The sequence below is a fragment of the Mchenga conophoros genome, linkage group LG22 (assembly GCF_057382185.1).
Source record: "Mchenga conophoros isolate Kocher_MC1m ecotype Shallow Benthic linkage group LG22, M_conophoros_male_GT1.1, whole genome shotgun sequence".
NCBI classification, from domain to species: domain Eukaryota; kingdom Metazoa; phylum Chordata; class Actinopteri; order Cichliformes; family Cichlidae; genus Mchenga; species Mchenga conophoros.
Window position 1 is genome coordinate 19,047,856 of NC_140546.1, and position 21,856 is coordinate 19,069,711.

A 21,856-nucleotide genomic window follows, 5' to 3' on the forward strand; every position below is an offset into this window, starting at 1 on the left:
GCCTCCTTCTCAATTTGAGCATATCGCTGCTCTGTCGCGCTGAGAGCTTTTGAAGCGTATGCTACTGGTTTCCACCCTAGATCGGCGTGCCGCTGGAGAAGCACTGCTCCCAAGCCATACGAAGATGAATCAGCTGATACGCACGTTTCAGCATTTGGATCATACAGAGCAAGCCCTGGGGGTGTTGTCAGTTCTTTTTTGATGCCGTCGAAAGCCTGCTGCTGCTGTGGCCCCCATGACCACAGGTTGGACTTCTTCAGTAGATCTCTTAGGGGGCGCGTTTTTTCCGCCAGGTGAGGAAGAAACTTTCCTAGGTGATTCACCATGCCCAGGAAGCGTCTCACCTCACTTATGTTGCTGGGCTCATCCATGGAACTCACGGCATGCGTCTTGTCAGGATCTGCGCTAACCCCCGATGCCTCAATGACCTGCCCCAGGAACTTTATCCTGTTCTTGGAGAACTCACACTTGTCGTTCAATGTTACTCCAGCCTCCTGCAGTCGAACCAGTGCTTTTTGAAGTCTCTCATCATGCTCTGCTTGTGACGTCCCCCAGATGAGCACATCATCCATCTGGCAGAGGACTCCTTCTAAACCCTCAAGAATGCGTGCCATCCGTTTCTGGAAGTGTTCTGGGGCTGATGAGATTCCAAAGCACAGACGATTGTAACAATACCGACCAAAAGGTGTAATAAAGGTCGTGAGCAAAGAAGAGTCCCTGGATAAGGGAATCTGCCAAAATCCTGCATTGGCATCCAGCTTTGAAAACACTTTTGCTCCTGCAAGCTGTCCTAGTGTGTGTTCTACTGAAGGGAGTGGATGCTTCTCTCTCATGACATATTTGTTTAGTTCAGTGAGATCGCTGCATATTCTCACTTTGCCTGTGCGCTTAGGAACCACCACCATAGGCGCGCACCAATCAGTGGGCTCCTCCACCTTGGAAATGACACCCTGCTGCTCCATCCTGTTCAGCTCTTCTTTAACCTTTGGTAAGAGTGGAAGAGAGATTCGCCTAGGGGTCGAGAGGGAAAACGGCTGTGCCTCTGGTTTCAGAACAATATTGTACTCCCCCTCCATTTTGCCTAAGCCGTTGAAAAGCTTGGGGAATTCTTGTTTGACAGCGTCAATAGAGTCTAAGCTAATATGATTAACTCTAGCAACCAGCTGTAGTGCCACTGCAGCATGCCCGCTCAGCAGCGGTGTGCATAAACCCTTTACGACATAAATGTCTTCTTTGGTTTTGTGGTTGTTCTTGCTGAGAGTGGCTGTGAACATGCCTTTTACCTTCAGACGTGTTCCTCCTGGGCCCTGCAGAACCCTTTTGGGCTTATCCAATCTCCCCAACTGATGCTGTGTGTAGAAAGTCTCTGGGACTGCTGTGACATCCGCTCCGGTGTCGATTTTAAAGAATGTGTTGCATTTGTCCACATGTATCTCTGTTACCCATGGACTCTCTTTGGTGTCCGCAGAGAGGGAACCCAAGAAAGCGACCTCATCATCTGTATCGCTGTTCTCTGAAACTGTTGCAGCATTGACTTCACACAGTTTTTTGTTTCTGCACATCCTGGCAAAATGTCCTTTTTTCTTACAGTAATTACATGTGGCTTCCCTCGCAGGGCATTGTTGAAGATTGTGACCTTTTATGTCTCCACATCTTCTGCATTGTGTCTTTTTTTCTTTCTGTGTTTTGGCGGTTTGTTTATGTAGCGGTGTCAGCTGCTTGGGACGTGGCCCTTCTTGCCGTTTAGCATGGACGCGGTTCAGTTGTGAGTTGGTAATATCCATTTTAAAGTTAGTGCTTAGCATCTCTTGTTGCTTCTTTACAAGCTCACTTTGTCGGGCTCTGTTAAGCGCTTTCTCTAGCGTTAGTTCTGGATCCATTTGTAGCTGTTCTGACAATCGTTTGTCTTTCAGACCCACGACAAATCTGTCTCGCACCATTTCGTCATGCAAAGTCCCGTATCCACAATGTTCTGCCAGACAATGCAGTGCAGTATGGAAGTTGTCAACTGACTCACCCGTCTCTTGTTGGCGCTGGTTAAACTTCGCTCGCTCAAATATGATGTTTCTTCGGGCTACGAAGTGAGCATCCAACCTCCTTTTAACGGTCTCATAATCGCTCGCCTCTTCGGGAGTCAGGTGCAGGGATACCAATATGTCCTCTGCCTCCTCGCCCATAGTGTAGATAAGGGCGTTCACTTGATTTTCGTCCGCTTGCGTCTCCAATCCAGACGCGATGCGAAATCTGTCAAAACGCTTTATCCATTTGGTCCAGTCGTCGGACCTAAAAGTGAACTTCTCCGGCGGGGTGACTTGAAACTGACTCATGACGCCACGTCTCTTTTCGCGCAGCTCCTCTATGGCCGACCTTTAACCTGGCACCGACGCCGAAACCTTTCACTTATGCCCAACTAACGTTTCCAATTGTCTTCTGACACCATGTTCCGTTATTTGAGGTTATGGATGTTATTTGACTGGAGGCATAACTCACAGACACACGAGACGCGCCATTACTCCATGAGTGTCCTTTATTATTTTCCATCCCCCCCTACAACAACAACCCAGCAGAAACGTTCCTACCACTTAACATTTACCTGATACTACAATTCTGACCCAGCGTCTTCAGTTCTTTATATTTTGGTATGTTTCTATAGTGTTGATTATTATTCTAGATTAAGTGCAGCGTCTTCTGCCTCCTCGTAAGTTGTTTCTGGTTTCCTGTTTTACTTTAGAGGTTCATGTCTGGTGTCAGTGTGTGCGGTTTACTATTCCCCTGTCTCGTCAGCTGCGATTTCTCCCAGGTGTGTTCCCCTCCTGTGCCTCATCCCTTGATTACTGCCGTGTGTATATTAGCCCTGTGTTACCTTTGTTCTCTGTCGCATCGTTAATGTCTACTCACCTTCATTCTGTACTCTGTTTTCCGCCTGTGTGTATCTGCCTGTTAGTTTGTATTTTCCCAGTTTAGTTGGTCCACTGTTTACCGACAACCTGCTAATAAAGCGGTTACTTTGAGTTCTACTTCGCCTCACGCTGAAACCTGCATTTTGGGTCCTTCTCTCCTTGCCTGCCGGTACGCGAACATGACAATATGATTCTGAAAGAGCCATTAGCTAAAAGCTCGGTGTATCTAGACACAACGTGCACGGTGTCCTCAAGAAATTGAGGCCATGTATGATGAGTATATTTGGGCAGATCTCCAGGTACTTGTTCCCCAATGCTAATCCCAGGCTCAATGGATGGTAGCAGCAGAACCACGGGGTGCTCCTCAAAGAAAAAACAGAATCGATGGTCAGAACTGAGCAAGGATGAATGCAGTGAAGACATAGAAAGCATTGAAGGAAATCTGCTCTGGAGTTCAGCAATCAGAGGCTGAAGATCCAAAGCGTTCAGCCAGGACAAGCCAAAGCCTGGACTCAAACTCCAGAGTGCCATCAAGGGCCAGTCTGATGGAGCTTGAGTGGATCTGGCAGGAAGGATGGGATAAACCTCCAAATCCAAGTGTGCAAAACTCATACTCAAGAAGACTCAAAGCTGTAATGGCTGCCAAAGGTTCCGCCTCACCGTCCTGAATATGGATCCGACAAGTTTCCTGAGAAAATTTGTGAACATTTTGCGAAGCATATTTTTACTTTGTCAATCAGGGTTATTGAGTCTAGTGAAAAACACAGTTTAAAATTAAATCTGGAGGTCTGGGGGCTTTCCAAATCCGCTGCGTGCGCATGTTCCATGTGGGTTTGTTGGTGTGCAAGTGTGTGATTGTGTGTGTAATCCCCTCCAGCCGTTTCCCCTACTTTCCTTTCGCTCAGTCACAGGCCTGGGAAGCAGTCGTGGGGGGGATCTCTCACAGCCGCTCAGTGTGCGCGCGTTTGTGTGGTGTGTGTGAGTGCGTTTAGCGGACAGCTGTGTGGACGGCCGGGAGCAGCCGTTACAGCAAGGACCCACACACACACACAGCCGTCTCATCACGACATCCAACTCTATCCCACCCTCTCCTCCCCTAATACTCTAATCACTGCTTCTTCTCTGTAAAGGGAGATGTCAGCTGGACCAAGGAGATCACTGTGTGTGTACATGTGTGCGTTTGTGTACACGTAACCAGGTCATTTGTTAGGTCGGGTAAAGAGGAAAAAAATGGTTCTCCTGTATGTAGAATGGTGCTGCAGACTTCAAGGGTTATTGTACGAGCGTGTGTGTGTGTGTGGTGGGGGTATGACCACCAGACGGCAAAGCGGTGACCTCTTTCCAAGTGTATGTGTGGGTGTGTTGGCTGAGACAGGGTCACATTACATGGTTGACTAAGTGTTCATGTACCATTTACCATCTTGTACATGTCAGCATGTGTGTGTGTGTGTGTTTGTGTGTGTGTGTACATTTATCTTGCATCTGTGTGGGCAGGGGTTCAACCATGAAACACCATGAGCTACGATGATAAAAAGCTAGCATACAGATACAGGGTCCAGTCAGCAAAGTTTAGACAACAATTTAAAAAAGTCACATTTATTCTCTTTCTCGATTCTTGTTTTGCATTTCTTCGGTCTGATTGTTTCTGAGTTGTAAGTCTTTTTTGGGCAGCACCAGTAGACAGTCAAACAGGTGGTGATAATACACTCAGGAGGAAGTAAAGTCAAACCTTTTACTTTAAACTTTAATTAAACAATTAAACTTTATTAAAACCAAAAGCTCAAAGCTGAAGAAAGAAGAGGCCTCTTGAAATTTCACAGACTTTTTTGTCACTGCCAGTGCCGCTGGCTGCTTACAGGTATAGTTGAGTTGTTAGGGGACTTCAGTCAAAATCAAATTAACACGTTCCCATTTTTAAAATAACTTTGGCAATAAACAGGATTCGGGACAGGAAAGCTTGGAGAAAAACATACAGTAAATGGCCTTTGGGCAGGACTCACCTGCTCACCTGTACAATCCAGTGAGTTAAACATAAAAGGAGGATTTTTTCCACATTTGCTATGAAAATATCTCGAGTACCATCAACAGCTTGTCAGTGGAACAGGTGGCGATACAACCATGAGTGTATAGAAATATTGGCCAATCAAAAGCCCACATACAACAACACAGCACACTCTCTGACGTCAAAGAAGGAGATAAAGGTGCAGACGTTTGATGTTGCAACACAAACCCTCCGTTTTCCTCGTCCACACCTAAATACAGAATTTGAATTTTTCTCAATTTCTTCAATTTCTCCTCTTGAATCTTTGGACTTTTCCGAATGATCTGTTTTCAGTGATACAAAAACTGTTTATGTGTGGACAACAGGCCAAAACTCAGGAAAAAAACAACGCAGACAAAACAATAGCTGTGTACATGTGGACGGGCCCTCAAAGTGGCCTGGACAGCTTATGATTTTATAGCTACCCATCAATCCATCTTCGTAAACGTGTATTAAATTCAAGGAGCCCAGTGGGTTGCCTGTCCATCACAGGGCCAAAACAGAGAGACAGACAAACACACTCACACCCACATCCACAGCCACAGAGACGCAGGGAACATGCACACTCCACACACACAAAAAGAAAGCCTACAAAAACTAATAGATAATTTTACTTGTCACATTAACAGTTGATCCATTTTATTGGTAAATCTTAAGTAAACTGTTTTAGTTCTATAATAATATACAGTTCTTTCATAAATGCATAATTCTCAATATCCTGCTGCTATAATACTGATAGGCTAATTTGTACTTAACAGGCTTTATATCCCTCATTAAGATATCCTAGGATTAGAGAAGATATGCCTCATTTATGACAACGTTGTGTAATTATTTTCTCATGGCAAATGAAAAAAAAAGGAAGTTAAGCAGGACAAACACCCTGCTAAGGCTTGACTAAGTAGATCTTTTAAGGCTCGGGCAAGTTTTGCAGCCCCATACAGATTTTGGGGGTCAATTATTGCCTAAAAATGGTTGTGTTCATAGTAGTTGCAGAGCAGCTTTTATCTCCCTTTGACACCACATCTGTCTCAGCATTGCTACCCCGACTCTACATTTTGCACATTTCTTGTTGCAGTAATGTCCATTAACTGCTTGCTATTTCGCAGCACAGACGGGAAGCTTGGTGTGGGAGTCTTCGGGGTGGGGGACAGAGGGAAGAGCGCGACCCCAGTGTTAGTGTTGGTGCTGCCACAGGGACCCAATAAAAACAGAGCTGTCAGGAGTGCTCCTGACTGCTAGGCTCTGTGTCAACCCACAGACCAAATAAACAGCAATCAGCGTTGCGCTAACTGCTCTGTGACAAACACACACACGCACGCACACGCACACACTGCAAGCCGTACAGCTCGGTGAGCGAAGCCATGCTCAAACACAGCAACCACACGCATTGCACAGAAGGGCATGCTTATGTGCACACACACAAATCCACACGAGCACAAGCATGCACACGAATGCATACACACGTCACTCACAAGGCCAAAAGCAAACAAGCCGGGGAAGTCTGTCTAATTAATGTTTTGAATCTGGCCTCTGAGTGATGTAATGACAACACGTAAGTCATGCAGTCATAGGCTCTCAGCACAGTGAGCGTGTGACTTCCCACAGAGCTGGATTTGACTTCCAGTGGGTACAACACACCCACAACATCTCACCTGCGACATTCATGATAATCTGCAGGTGGTTAAAGAAACATTAAAATTATGGTTTTAAGATTTTTGGTTTATATAATCCAGATTTTCTGTCAAGAAGAGACACTTATCTTTCATGTGGGTTGCACTACCTTACTGTCTGTGTGTGACTCTAGAGGTCAGTGAGAAATACTGCAATGCACTTTAGTATCACTGCTTTTGCCATTTTACATTAAGTAACTTCAGGTGCACAATGTGAAAATATAAAGAAATTAGAGAAATACAATACAAACCTGTATGTCGGCACAGTGCACCCGTGCATAATACAGGTTATTTTTACTTTATAGGAAGACAAACAACCAGTGTTGGTTAAGTTACTTGAAAATAGTAAATAGTTACTAATTTCTGATTACTTCTCCAAGAAAGTAATCCTGTTAGTTTACAGATTACTTATTTTCAAAACTAACTAGTTACTTTATTACTTAGTTACTTTTTAAAAACATGATTTACAACCTGAATAAGTAATAAAGCAATAGACCAACAGGAGTGAGGCCGGTGGAGATTCGCTCGGTGCCGCAGCAGTCATGTCAGTGGGGGGATCCGTGGGTTTCTCTGTGAATTTCACATTCCTGTGGCAGCGTGCTCGGTGCTTGCTCAGATTTAAAGCGTAATTTTTCGCTGTAGAAAGACGTTTTCTTCCCACGCAGCGTGTACATCAGATGCTAATGTTCAGTCACTTTTTACGAATCAAACTCAAAGTAACGTTAGTACGTCCAAGCCTTAAACGCTGCACAGTCGTACTGCCACGTCATTGTAATGAGACACTCTCACAAACAAAATCAAGGTTTAGTAACGCAGAGTAACAGTAATCTAATTACTTTTTTCAATAGTAATCCCTTACTTTACTCATTACTTTAAAAAGTAATCGGATTACTTTAGTTAGTGCCCATCTCTGGTGTTAACACAGTGCTATAGTAGTCCCAGAAGTGGACATCCTGCCTCCAGATGATGAATGGATAGTAGCATGGTGGAAAAGGCGACAACAGTTTTGATTGTAAACGACTGTCTGATCAAAAGAGATGAAACACCACACCATCTCAAACAATTACCAGTTATACTCACCTTTCCTCACCTGGTTGAGGTCATCAAAGAACGAAAACAGTCCCTGAGTGAGTGGATCGATTTTTCTATTTATGATATGCATCATATTAGGCTCAGTGCAAGAAATGGCAATCTAATGTACTGTTTAAGTAATGTTAGGACTCACTGCAAAATAAGTCCTCTGTGGAGCCGGAGGGCGCTACTGCACTGGGCCCCGGTCTGATGGGCCTGGGCCCCCCTTCCCTGGCGGGTCGCGGAGGGTGGGAGTGCCTACTGGGGTCAGCGGGGGAGCTGGCCCCAGGGAGGGGTTACCTGCCCCTCCCTTCCTTCCCTCCCCATCTCCAGCTGCCTCCCTCTTCCCGCTCCTCCACAACCACCCACACATGCAGGGCCTTGGAGTGGGGGTATGTCACCAGGGTGCAGAGGAGGCTACCCCCCCCCCCCCCCCCCCCGTCCCCTTCTGGCTGCCTCTGCCTCAATTTTATCCCACAACTTAGACATTCACATTATTCACACTCTCATTACACATACATATAGGATCTTGGGGGTGGGCACAATCACGGAGTCCAAATTACCATCAGGGTGTACACCCCACCCCTGACGTCGTTGCCCACCTCTCAATTTTAAATACACTTAGTCATTGAGGGCTAGCAGGAGGGACTATGCGCTTACCTGCTGCTCCTTGGCAGGTAGCTCCATGCCCTCCTGGGTTTTAATTGCACCTTAGAACACATATGCATCAACACTACAATGAGCGGGTGGAGGGAGGTTTGGAGTCTTCTCCCACCCCCATTCTCTGCGGCCTGCTGGAGCGGGAGGGCTAGTAGGAGGAGTTGGCCGTCCGACTGCGGTCTGGGGTGTGGGGCCTCCCTGCTGCTGCGGAGTCGGGGCGGTCTGCCTCTCCCCACCGCAGGGAAAAGGGTAACACCACCTGGGTCTGGGTGCAATTCCCCCCTCCAGGGGCAAGGGTACCTAGACCCGGTTTGTAGAGTACGCTTGGGGAGTGTGATTGTGTGTACAGCGTCTCTTTATGTCTGTCTCCACGTTGGTTGAGTGTGGAGTGAGTGCATATGAGAGCATGAGGGTGGGAATGGATGTTTGTGTCTGTGTGTGCCTGTATGTCTGTGTCTATATGTCAGGTTGGGTATCAGACGCCACCTCTCTGGGGACACCTCAGGCCCTCCAAGGTTTGGAGGCCTATCTCCACCCACCACCACTTCCCCTGCCGGTGGCGGACTCCCTCAGGTGTCGGTGTGTTGGTGGTTCTTTGTGTCTGGGGGTGGGCGTCCGGGTACACACCGGCTCACTCCTTGGCGGCCGCTTGTCGGGGCCTGGGGCTCGCTCGGGCCCCTTTGGAGGTGGGGTGCCCCCGGCCTCTCGGCCTGGGGCTCGGTCACTCAGGCACAGCTGGGGGCCGGCGGAGCTCACGGGCGCGTCACTGCAACTCCCCCTGACTTCTGCTCCGCGGCTGCTGGGCGAGCCCTCATCTGGGACTCTCCTCAGCTCTTACTGGAACAGTGGCGCGGCTGCCCCTCTGTTGGTCTTCCATGGTCTCTTGTGTTCTGGGGGCCTCTGGATGTCTGGAGTTTTGATCTCCTCCATACCCGCTTCACACCCTGGAGGACGGGGCTGTGGCCCCCCCACACTCCCTAGCAGATCATTACATGGAGAAACCTTTGGAATGCAAGCATGCTGATCCACACAGGTATGCACACATGGGTATTCACAGACGCGGACTAAAGCTTTCTTGGCTGCTACCTCAAAGCACACTGTGCGCTGTCTATCTTGCGTGCTGCACAATATCATTTATTATTTAGTAAATATTGATATCTATGACTAGCTAGTTTATTGTGATGGTGCTTTGTTTTCTCTATTATTATGTTGCTCTTTGTTGTTTGCTGTCTCCTCTGTTTGTTTTTTTTTGTTTGTTTTTTTTTTTTTTCTCTCTCCATACAGGTGACCCAGGAGTTCTTTTTTTTTTTCTCTCTCTCTCTTCCCCCCCCTTCTCACCGTCTCTTCTCCCCTTTGGTTTTCTTTCTTTCTCTCCCCCTCTTTCTCTCATTCATTCCCCCTGTCCTATTTATTAAAAAAAAAAAAAAAAAAAAATGACAAAGGATGAACTGAAGCTCTGCCATCACGTAATGTCGCATACTGCTGTTTCTGATGTCATTTAAAAAAAAAAACAAAAAAAAAAAAAAAAAAGGACTTACTGCAAAATGTGCAAAAATAATAAGAAGCCAGTGAAAAGTGAGACACGGTTTGTTTAAATTGACTTCCTTTGTGTGTTTCCAGCTTTCCAATCTGAACAGATTCTGGCTCCAAATAAGCGCTCGGCCTCGTCGCATACCTCTCTGCCTCTTTGATTAATTTAAGAGCAACGTGAAGATCTGTTCGCTTGATATGAAACCCCGTAACCATCCTTCACAATCAGTTCTGTGAGACATTCATAGCACGTCTTCAAAGGTACGTTGTGACCGGATTCTCAAAAAAATGCTTCTCCGTTTAAAGCAGACCTCAAGGAATTTCTGAATGGGGTGTGCCACATTTTAATGCAGCCCCCATGTACAGCAAAGGGATCAGACATCACAAGTCCCAACTAATAGATGTGATTGTTTCAAAATGTCTGCACAAAGCCTCTGAGAGTGGGCAGACAGACAAAAGAGCTCCCGAGATCCCTCTGTGATTGAATAAGCACAAGAAGGGATTGGTTTTGTAGCTGCCATAACAAGCCTGCAGATATGACTGAAGTGGTCGCATCTGAATAGGCCGAGCAGACAGACAGCGGAGGTTTGGCCTGAGAGAGAGCGCTATAAGAAGAATAGCAGATGCTGAAGATGAAAGAACCGCCAGGCCTTCACTGGAGGGGGTCTGTCTGAGACATATACACACTCGCACTCTGCATGAGTTTTGCTTTCTTCAGTGCAAACCCTTCTCCCTTGAAATGTGTTTAAAGTCTGTTTAAATTGAACGAGACGATGCGCTAGCATACATAAAAGCACGCGTAACGGATCTGCGCAGCCACTCGAGTGCGGCAACAAATACGCCGATTCTCTGCATCATTAAATGCAGAAATACCATTTGATAAAACAATCTCACCACATAGCCCGTTTGTAGCTTTCAATCATAAAACTTTAAAGCAGTTTCAGAGAACCCGGTCAGAATTTCCACAGTTTTCCTTGCTCACATGTAACACACAGCAGGAACGAAACCTCACTGCCGGATAACTCTGTGAGGTTTAGCTGATGGGAGCTCGAGAGAACACGCAGGAGGCGGCACACATGGCAGCCACTTGCTAACGGTGAAAGTACTGGACCGTTATCATGCATGACTCTCACGTCTTACAGATGTGGGGAGCTGGGAGCTTAATGCCCAATGCTGTTTTCTTACATGCCCGTCTTTTATGTGATGTCTAGAAAAAAAGGTAAAAATCTGCAAGCTAATTTCTTTCCATGATGGTGTGAACAAATTTAAATTGCTTGAAAACATGTAAGTCCTTCTCATTCTCATCTCTTTTGGCTTACAAATGTGAGAATGAAAAATGAATGCTGCAAGCCTTCATTTAAAGTGTTACTTAAACATTTACCAACAATCAGCTCGTACCTACATAGCACCTTTCCTCTCAGGTGAGTAGGGATGGGTACCGGTGTCTGACATAAACGGTAGTAACCAGACCGAAAAGCAGCGCACATTTCGGTGCTTTATTTCGGTGCTTTTTTTTCCTGAGCTGTGATACACTTCTAGCCAATCATTTTACGTTTCCGAGGATAGTAGGCCAGGTACGTACGTTCCATTAGAGCAGAGCTACAGATTAAAAATGCCCAAGGCGAAGCGGTCAAAAGCCTGGCTGTACTTCACAGCAAAATATGCAAACTCAGCAGCCTGCAACAAGTGCTTTAAGCTGATACTGTGATACTGTCAAAGGAGGTAACACCAAGAATCCGATTAAACAGCTGGCGACGCATAGCGTTTTTTTTAAAAGCCGAGAAATGCGCCGCATTTGATAGCTTGCTGCGAGACCTCACACCGTGCACGTCGGGTGGGTTGCCAGTTATCGGACCCGGAGCAACATCCCCCAAAAACCCGAAGAATAGAGTCCTGGCCCCTAGCCCTGCCAGTGTAGCAGAAATGATGATGGATGATGATGCGCAGCAGCCGTTCTTCTCTGCGTGAGTAGCTTAATGTTCGTGTGTAATTTACGTTGAGTAGGCTAACCATGTTATTACATTAATGCAGGTAAGGTGAACTAGCAAACATCATCATAGCTACATGCGGCTGTCTTCTTGTTTGATGGCAGATACTTCCTTCACCCTGCCAAAAAGGCTAAAATGACCAAAGAAAAAGTGGAAAACAGTTAAACATGAGAGGTTTTTGGACAAAGTTTGTGTTTTTTCCATTGATTAAGCACTGCTTCCAGCCAAGAGTGATACCATATATGCCACATAGCTGCAGAAAAGGCACACATTGTTATCTTTTTACAAAAAAAAACAGCTGAACATGAGAGGTTTTTGGACAAAGTTTGTGTTCTCCATTCTTTAAGCACTGGTTTGAGCACCGTTTAAGCACCGGCACCGTTTCAAAAGTACCGATTTGGCACCGGTATCGGATAAAACCTAAACGATACCCATCCCTACAGGTGAGCACTCAAAGCATTTTCTGTGGCAAGTCTCAATTAACCAGTCATACACTTATATTGATACAGCCTAGGTGCTTTGCACTTATGCTGCCATCCATCCATTTTCTACTGCTTATCCAGGTTTGGCTGTGAGGGCACAAGTCTCTTCCTGATCACCAAGGGGTATACGGAGTCATTCACAGGCCAGCCGAGCGATAAAATCACTCCAGCAAGTCCTGGGTGTGCCCCAGGGCCTCCTCCTGGTAGGTCTTGTTTCGGGCATGTCCCAGTCAGATGCCCGGAGCACCTCAACTAGCTCGTTTTAATGTAGAGTAGCAGTGACTCTACTCAGAGTCCCTCTTGAATGACTGAGCTCTTCATCGGTGGAGAGCCAGATTCTCCTGGGCTTGGAGCTGAAGTGAAATAAGATTTAATCACACCTACACCATCAAGTGTAATAGAAATGTGCCGATAATGCTAAACGCATGACAGGGCATACTTTACACATTCACCTAGCAAAAGATCCCTGGTTTAGGGATCTTTGGGGATGCGTCAGGAAAGGTGTCCGGCATAAAAAAGCATAAGGAGCCCCTTCATATATTTCTCTTTATTACCAGTGATGGGTTGAGTCATCTCAGCTGAGTCTTTTCCCTACGCTCTCCCCTGCTGATGCTGAAAGGCAGGCAGGCAGCACTCCTTGGTCGCAGCACAACAGCCCAACCGCCCAACCGCTGGGATCTACCATTTCCGTTGGCGTGCCTCCTGTCGCAGTCGCTCCCCTCCTACACACATAACACACAACCACAACACAAATAACTACACACCGCCGGCCCCCTCTGGAGAGATCAATTTCACAGGATCGCACAGCGAGCTCCGGTTCCCAGGCGCTGCTCACGCGGTCTGCAGACCCAGACGGTTTCTTCACACAGCCTGACTCCTGACCCTCCATCATTACGGGGGGTCAGAGGACCAGCAACCCCTCGCTGCAGCAGGAGAAGGCGGGGGGGCTCTGCTCCATTGCTCCATCCAAACACTGCCAACATACAGGAGGGGGCCCATTTAGTTCTCTCGCTTTCTCATCCCGGGGTCAAATGTCAAACGTTAAAACATGTTTCGACTGTTCGAGCTTGTTATCGAATTAGCGAGTAGAAATGAGTGATTAGAAGTCTGTGTGCATTAGGAGTGTGTGCGAGTGTGTGTGTGAAATGTGTGAAAGCCAGTGTTGTTCACCGCCTCACATTTCAACATACCTTCATGTGAGCCACATCAGGGGATGAGATCTTAGTCATATCCAGCCACAAACAATCAACTTCTCAGGCTACTCCCGACTTCTGTCACATGCTAGCAGCCTGTCCTTTCTCTGATCTCAGCTGTCATTCTTGTACGTATTCCTATAATATATATAGCTACCACAGTGTATGAAATGTCAAAACAGGTCAAGATTAACTGTCTGCCAAGGGCACAGGGCCCGTTTGAAAGTGTGACCGGGTCAAACTCAAAGCGAATAATCACCTCAGGCCAAGATGAAAGTTAAATAACTGCCTTTGTTCTCTTCGACTTTCTTTCTCACTGTCTCCTCTCACAGTGACCACCCACCAGGAGTTTCACTGATTCCAGACATGAGTCACACCCAACCCCCCCCCCAAGAAAAAAAACCCAGCCACTCCACTTCCCATTTTGTCTCCAGATTAAAGTCACACAGCGCCGATTGTGACCAGCAGGTACTTTTTGATTTGACTTGACAGGATGCAACAAATGGGAGTCAAATATACGGAGTTCTTCATCCCACCCACCTGTTGAATTTAGATATCAAATGTTCCAGACTGAGGATTAGAGCACCAGCTAGAACATCAGAGAGCTGCAGATGAAGGGGTGTGTTCAGGTTGTCTGTGTTTCCTGAGCAAAAAAACTTGATCCTTGTAACATATGTCCACTAGCTCCCGATCTGAGGCAGGTGCCTTCACATTCAAGCTCTCCGGGAACTCTTTCTAAAACAGAACAAACTCACTACTCGAGTCAAGTGAATATCCTACATGTTTTCTATTTCTTAGAAGAATTGTTGCTGTATTTGTACTTTTCCAACAATTGCACTAACAATAAGACCAATCCTCCTATCATGACTGTGGAGAAAGTTTCAACTTGGAATTTCGTGCTTCCATTTCCTCTTGTACATTTCCAGCTATTCCTTCTTCCGCCTTCATTTTTCAGATTCACTGGAAGAGAGGAACACCACCAGCAACTCGTTCTTGCTGTAAAAATGAGAGCAACACCACATACAAGTTTAAAAGCGTAGAGTACATAGACTTAATGCACAAATATCAATCACTTACTAGGAGGATAAGGAAACAAAAATACATGTTTAGACTCATCGGTGAAATCTCACTTTTACACTTTGTACTCCGCTTGCAGACATCAGTATATAATACCTGAACTTCGGCCTGTCTTGAATTCTTTGTTTGGCTGTAATAGGAACGATGATGGGCTGCGTGGGAAGTGTGGTGGGTTAGTGGATATGTGTATGTCACTGACTCTCCGGCTGCGTTGTCACTGCTATGCTCTTCATGTGAGTCCACCCCATGCTAATGTCTATGTATGTAAATGTTGGTGCATATTCACTAACATCAAGTATGTATTTTTTTACAGCTGAAAAAAGCCCCCAACCACTGCACTTAAGTGAGTATGAGTAGAAAGTTTTCCGGAAACAAACGCACCACAATATTTTAATATATTGTTGTTGTTGTTTTCTTAAAATACTTGGATAAAAATCACGGACTGCTTAAAGTCTAGAACCCATGAACAACATCAAATGCTGTGTTTCCCCCTTTGAGATGCTCTGCTAGACTTTTACTGAAGCCACCTTCAGCTTGTTTGGCTTCAGTTTTGTCCTCAGTAAATCTACTGGACTGAGATCAGGTGGCTGACATGACTTTTTGCAGACTTTGGCTGAATCTGAGCACAGAGTACAGTTCTGTACTCTTCAGAGTTCCTCCAGCAACTTCTATATCCAATACCATAACACTGCCTCCACCATGTTTGACAGATGATGTGGTTTGCTTCGCTTCCTGAGCTGCTTCTCCCCTTCGACATATTTTTCTCTTCCATCATTCTGGTACAAGTTCATCTTGGTTTCATCTGTCCAAATGTTTTCTTCATGCTCTTTTGGATGTTGGTAGACTTTGACAATGATACATCTACCTCCTTGAGTGTGTGCTTGACTTGGTGAGACGTTGCGAAGCTGTTTTCTCTCAAACATGGAAAAAGATTCTGTCATCTTCCACTTTAGTTGTCTTCTGTGGTCTTCGAGGCCTCTCGGTGTTGCTTAGCTGGCCTGTTCATTCATTCTTTTGAGGAATGAACCAGAATGTTAAGTTGGCCACTCCTAAAGCTTTTGCTATCATGCTGCTATTTTCAGCCTAATGATAGCCTCCCTCACTTGCATCGACATGACTTTGGACCTCAAACTGAGTATTCAGGGAAACAAAAAAACCAGATAAAAAAGTCAACTACCCAGCTGCTTTTGTTCAGTCAACCTGAACCCCATAATAATCATGTGATTTAAAATCCACTGAATCAAAGCTACAAAAAATTATATTTTAATGTCCAAAAACTCCTGGAACTAAGCGCATAAATAAGGTAATAATATAAATAAATGATGCTGCACAGCAATGCTCAATATGTTGCTCTACGAGTGGTGCTCTACATCTGAAACAAGTGTTTATTCAGATTGAGAGAAAATCAATCTTATGGACCTCAAGAACAATTTTTAAGAATTAGGAAATTTTCTGTTTTTCTCTCCTTCTGTGTGTTTCGGTTTCTGTGTGTGTGACAGAGAGAGTGTGGGAGGCCCTCCAACGCTTCCCATGGGGAAGCAAGACAGTGATGAGTGTCAGTGGGTCAACTTTGACACATCCTTCACTTCCTCAATCCGCACACACGCTGACTGATGTGTTGTGCGTTGCGGAAAGGGGAGAAGAATACGAGTCAAGAGGGGTGAACGAGAGGGCCCGTCAACAAAACTCACAGGGCAACTAACAATGATTGACACGCACAAACAATGCGACCACGTTCAAACCCCCACCCTCCTGAAAGACAATGCCAGGGTTTCACACACACTCACACAGCCCTCACCCCTGCCTTACAAACAGCCCACCCTCTTAAAGACACTCACATTCATTAACAATGTCTCTCTCGCTCTCACCCCCTGTCTCGCTAAGGGACAATAGTCGGGTGTCATACATGTCTGGAGCAGAATTAGCCGTTGCTTCCTCTCCCTGTCAGGAGAAACAAAGTTAGCCTTCCTCAGAGCTCCGCGCAGCTCTATTTATAAACAATAACAAGGCTCACCCTCTGCAGGGCTTCACCAGAGAGCAGCTCCACGCATTGTTTCGAGCGGATGAACATCTGTCTGTGGCTAATGTGCAGACGCCGCAGATCCTCAGCTCTGAGTCAGTGAGGGGCACACCTTCAGAAACTTTATCACTTAGTTTTACCTAGAAGTCCTGCAGGTTAACGCGTTTAGAGCTCCACTTTTTTGGATGCTTGAGCTCCATTTAGAATTATGAACGTATAAAGTTTGCAGCTGTCATGTGTTGAGGGTTTCTCTGGCACACATAAAGTTTGGGTTTAAGGCTCCTGTAAGCCTTTCTTGTAGACAGCACAGACACCGAGGTGTTCTCATACTGCTCTCCAGGCTGCTTTGAGGATGTGTCACACGTCTACAGAAAGGCTTATTCTTCTTTTCCCAAAGTCCGGCCAAGTTCCATTCCTGATTTATTTCAATTTAATTTCCTTTATATAATTTTAAAGATAAATTATAGAGATGTGGGTAGCGACTGACTTTTCCCCCCCACAGTCTCAGATTCAGCATCCAATCTTGCTGTGCAGCACATGTGCAGCTGTGACACAACCTTACACCCCGCGGACCACAGCAGACCCTCGTGTACTTGCGAATGAGGAAAGAATAACACTGGCATTTAATTTGTAAGCAGGATTTTGTGACATCACAAATGGAAGTCAGTCATAGTCGACTACGCAGCTTACACAAACTTCTGATTCAGAACAGCACCGTGCATCCAGCAGTTTAACTTGTAAAGGAAATATTGTTTCTAAAATGAATTTGCTTTCAAAAATGATGTTTTTCAGACATTTTCTGAAATAATAAATCTTTTGCATTTTTGTTTTACTTTTTGTGTCTAATTTCATTTTTTGTCCAGCTCCATTCCTGACATTAGACTAGAATTATTTCATTCCCATTTTGAACAAAGGCCTCAGTCACATCGGTCTTTAGACATTTCAACAACCGTCTGGCAACCCTTTGCCACTGGGTAGAAAATATGTATTCACTGACAGTTTGGGAGATTGATTTTCAGAGCCCCAGTCAGGCAGACCTCAAGCCCAGCCAGTGAAATTGTGTATTTCACAAATGGGTTATAAGCGGTTGCTGGAAGTTGCTGGCAGTGATCTTGTGTGAAACTGGTATACGGTGCCACACCTAAAGCTTTGAGATTGATTTAGTTGCTAGCAGGTTGCTGGAGCAATCTGATAGCAACCAAAGCAATCACTGAGAGGCTTTTGGTGACGCACCTTCTGTGTGACTAATTTCACTGAGCCACAGCCAGTTCCCGTCCATAACTTGGTTAGGTAATGGCAGGAGGTCTCTAGGAGGACCACGTTTAAAAAATAAACAGTGAAGTTCATTAGGTAGCAACAGTTTTATACAGAAATTCATTCTGATGACTCGAGCTGACTCCAAGGACGCAGCCTTAGTTGAGGGATTGCTTCCTCTCAGTAAAGTTACATTGTATGTGTATCTTTTAACATTTTTATTTATTTCATTTTAAGGCTTTAAATATGTTTACAGCACTTCCAGTGAATCAAGTCAAGACAACCAGTAATCCTGCGAGAACAATCGCTCCTCTGTTTCTTCTCAGGACCTTCCCACTTATGAAGCTTATTTTAGGGCTTTATAAACGCAGGGATGGGATGAGATAGAGAAGACGTAAAGATTAAATTATTAGCCACCAGCTGAGTGAGTCAGGATTTTATTTTTATTCTTTTTCCCAAAAGGAGAAGATGATGAGCAGCTTGAAATTAAATTAAGAAGTGATGATTTGTTGCGGCTTTATGATTTAAAGGAGATTCTTATTTTATATTTTCGTAAATTCCTCAAAACCTCATGAGATTTCTTTGTAATCTCAGTTTGTCCCTTTTCGAATAGCGCGACTGTTTCATACTCAACCTTGTTAATTAATTGTGTTTATGACTTTTGTGCGCATTAATATAATTGGTGGGAAACAGACCTCACCTTCACCGTTGCATCTGCTGGCAAAGTTCGAGCAGAACATCGGGAAGACTTTAGCACATTAACAGTTTTTCGTGACTTTGTTTTGTTAAGGAGTAACCGAGAGTTCCTGAATGCGAGTTCAGCATCGTTCATCAAAGTCAGTCTGTCAGCGCTGCAGTCCTGCTTGATTTACGCTCCCAGCCACATAAGCTCTGTTCAGGAAGTCACATCTAAATAAACCAATACAACTAAAAACCCGATGACATGTGGACCATTGTATAAATATCTACAGCCAAAGTAGCGTAATGCAGAAAATACAGGCGGCATGCAGCACCGAGCTGAATTTGTTGGTGAAATCTCCCTTTAAAACAACTTCAAAGCCCGAATGTGCACAAATACTTCAAACATTTCCTTCTGGTAAGACAGTCTAGACTCAATTTATGTCTGCACTGATTATATGTAATTGCAGCCCAAAAAAAGAGGGAAAAAAACCCTTGTGGCTTACTAATAAACTGGAATTCAAAACCCTTTATGATTGTACAGTAGAAGTCAGCAGAGGACGTGGAATCAAGAAGTTAATTTCTAAATCAGTGCTTTAACGTTTCACATTTTGAACTGAGCTCACACCACGTGCATCAATATTCGCCGTTTGAGAGGATTTGGCAGCTCTGCAGCATTTGCAGAGACCAAATGACTGTCTGAGGGAGAGGACATGCAAAGCGGGGCTATCATTGGAGAAAAGGAGACGGAGGAAAATATGTGAAAACAGGAAATTAGACATGAAATGAGAAAAGAAGCGAATACGAGACAGAAAGGGCATCGGAGGTGAGCCGTCACCGAGTCCTGGGCCTGAGTATAATTCGATTTGGTGGCCTGATCCGCGGCGGGAGAAGAGGAGGGCGGCTGTGGGGAAGGGGAGGGGAGGGGTGGATTTGATGATGTGGTGTTACGGGCCCTCACCTTCAAAGGGCGGCCTCTGAAAGGCCCTACTAATCACAACATGTGATGAGACCGGTAGAACAAAGACAGCCGGGCAGAAAATAACAGCGTGGGAACTCTGGGTGAACTTGAAATACAACAAGAGGGCTCACACCCCCCGCCTCCACCTCCTCCTCCCTCCACGCTCAATACACAAACACACACACACAAAGTCAGAAACTAATGTGGACGCACACCTGTGTTTATTGTGACAAAAGCTTCAGGTTGCATGCACTCGGAACGTGTGTGAACGCAACTCGCTCGCCCACTCCCAACACACACACTCACACAGGCACCAGCTCACCGCTGATCAGCTCAGCAAAAGGTTGTACCTTGTCTGTGTGTGTGTGTGTGTGCTGATATAAGCGTAGCCTTGTACAACAACAATAAGATGAAAACAGCCCTAAGTGCTTCCTCTCATTCATATAAACCAAACAAGGCAGGCCTTCTCTCTGAGATGACTATTACGCCTCGGGTTGCCTTCGGCTCCCACTGATAAGGATCTCCATATTACCCTGAGTGCGTGTGTGTGTGTCTGTGCGTGTGTGTGTGTCTGTGCAGGCATGCTCCTAATGACTGATTTTTCTGTTGCTCTTTATTAGCGTAAGATTAAAACGACAATCCCACAGCCCCTCGGAGAATGAGTGGAGGTGCACTACGATCTTATATATCACAATAAATGTTTAAAAAGTCTGATGAACTGAGGTTTTATGTTTCCTCATTACATCCTCACAGAGCACATTTCCTCGCTTTATTCATAGCCCTTCATTGTTGCTGCCTGGTGCAGATATTTTGCAGGATGCATTAAATGAAACTGCCTTCAGTGACAATTTTGGCTTCTCTTTTTTTTAACGCGAGCCGGGATAAAAATGTCAGTTTGCCACCAGTTTGTTCCCATAATTCCAGCTGTACCTCTGCAGTGACATCACACACAGGAGTCTTTGAGGATTATCTTATAAATGCAGTGAAACATAAACATTACATCATCGTGTTTAAAGTGAGCAAACTGGGCAGTGGGAGTGTGCTTTTTCATAATTTAGTATTTTTATTCTTTTATTCTTTATTATTTAATTTTACGTCAGGTTGCTCTTTGTTTACTCTGTTAATTATAGGTGAGCTTTTATTAAATGTAATACAGCTTACTCAGAAATGATCAAAGGCACTGCAACTTTTTTTTTTAAACAAATAGCTCTTTTGTGATTCGCCTGTTTTGGTCGACAGATTTATTTTAAGTTTTTTGCTGAATGCAAAATAAACTTAGTTCTTTTCTGTTTCTCTGCTGTAACTCTTATATCACCAGACTTCGATGTCATAGCAGACTCATTTTGTAAAATACTGAGAAAAAATACTCATTAAATAAATTGAGCCCCATCTTTGATAACCATTATATTACTGGATCATTATCAGGCCTCAGAAACATTAATAGCTGAGGAGTTTAACACTATACCAGGCAGGTTAGACCTAATGTAAACTGAGGTGGTGTCATTTTATTAATGCCCTTTACAGACTATTAGAAAGAGGTGTTAAATGTGAACAACAATAAAACCGTGGAGTAAAATTTGGCTTTAATATGTTCCTCAAATGAAATGAAATAGAAGTGAAAAGCCACTGCAGCCTATGAGAGAGATGATTACTTATATACTGTTAATGATTCAGGCGTTTTTCATGTCTATCACTGTGCACTATTCTTTAAAACACCGCACTGTTGTTTAAATATGCCGCAGACCGGTCCCTGCAGGAGACCGTCGCCTGAGGGGCTCCAGCTCCATATGCATTACATGAGTGCTGCACGCATATACAAACACACAGCAGCAGCTCTTGTCAAATTATTTGGGGAGTGTGACCATTATAGGAGCCATCAGTCGTGCGCTGGTGATGATATGGAAACTCCAGGGAGAGCGGACAAACCGCTTTGATTGCATTACGGGCCTCTCGCTGACTGCTCTCACAAGCCCTTGAAGTGCCCACGGAGTCTTTACCGTGCATGAGGTCTCTCTGTGGGGTAAGATTAGACTTGGTGGCTTCCTCTGGTTGCGGCAGCGCTCCCTGTCTCTCCTCCCGGGCTGAGTTAGTATTGGATTACAGGTTCACACGCTCGCTCGCAGACCGCCCGTCGCCCCGACCAATTGCTCCATTCATTCCAGCGCTGGAGCCGGCCGTCGGCCTCTGATTGGTTATCAGCGCCGGTTAGGGAACTTTCCCACGGCCAGCGCGTGCTGACAGCCGGCCAGCCACTCCTCATCACCACCGGGGACACACACGGGGGAGGAGGGGGCGGACTCGCGGGAGCAGGGTGGTTGGGGGCGGGGGGTG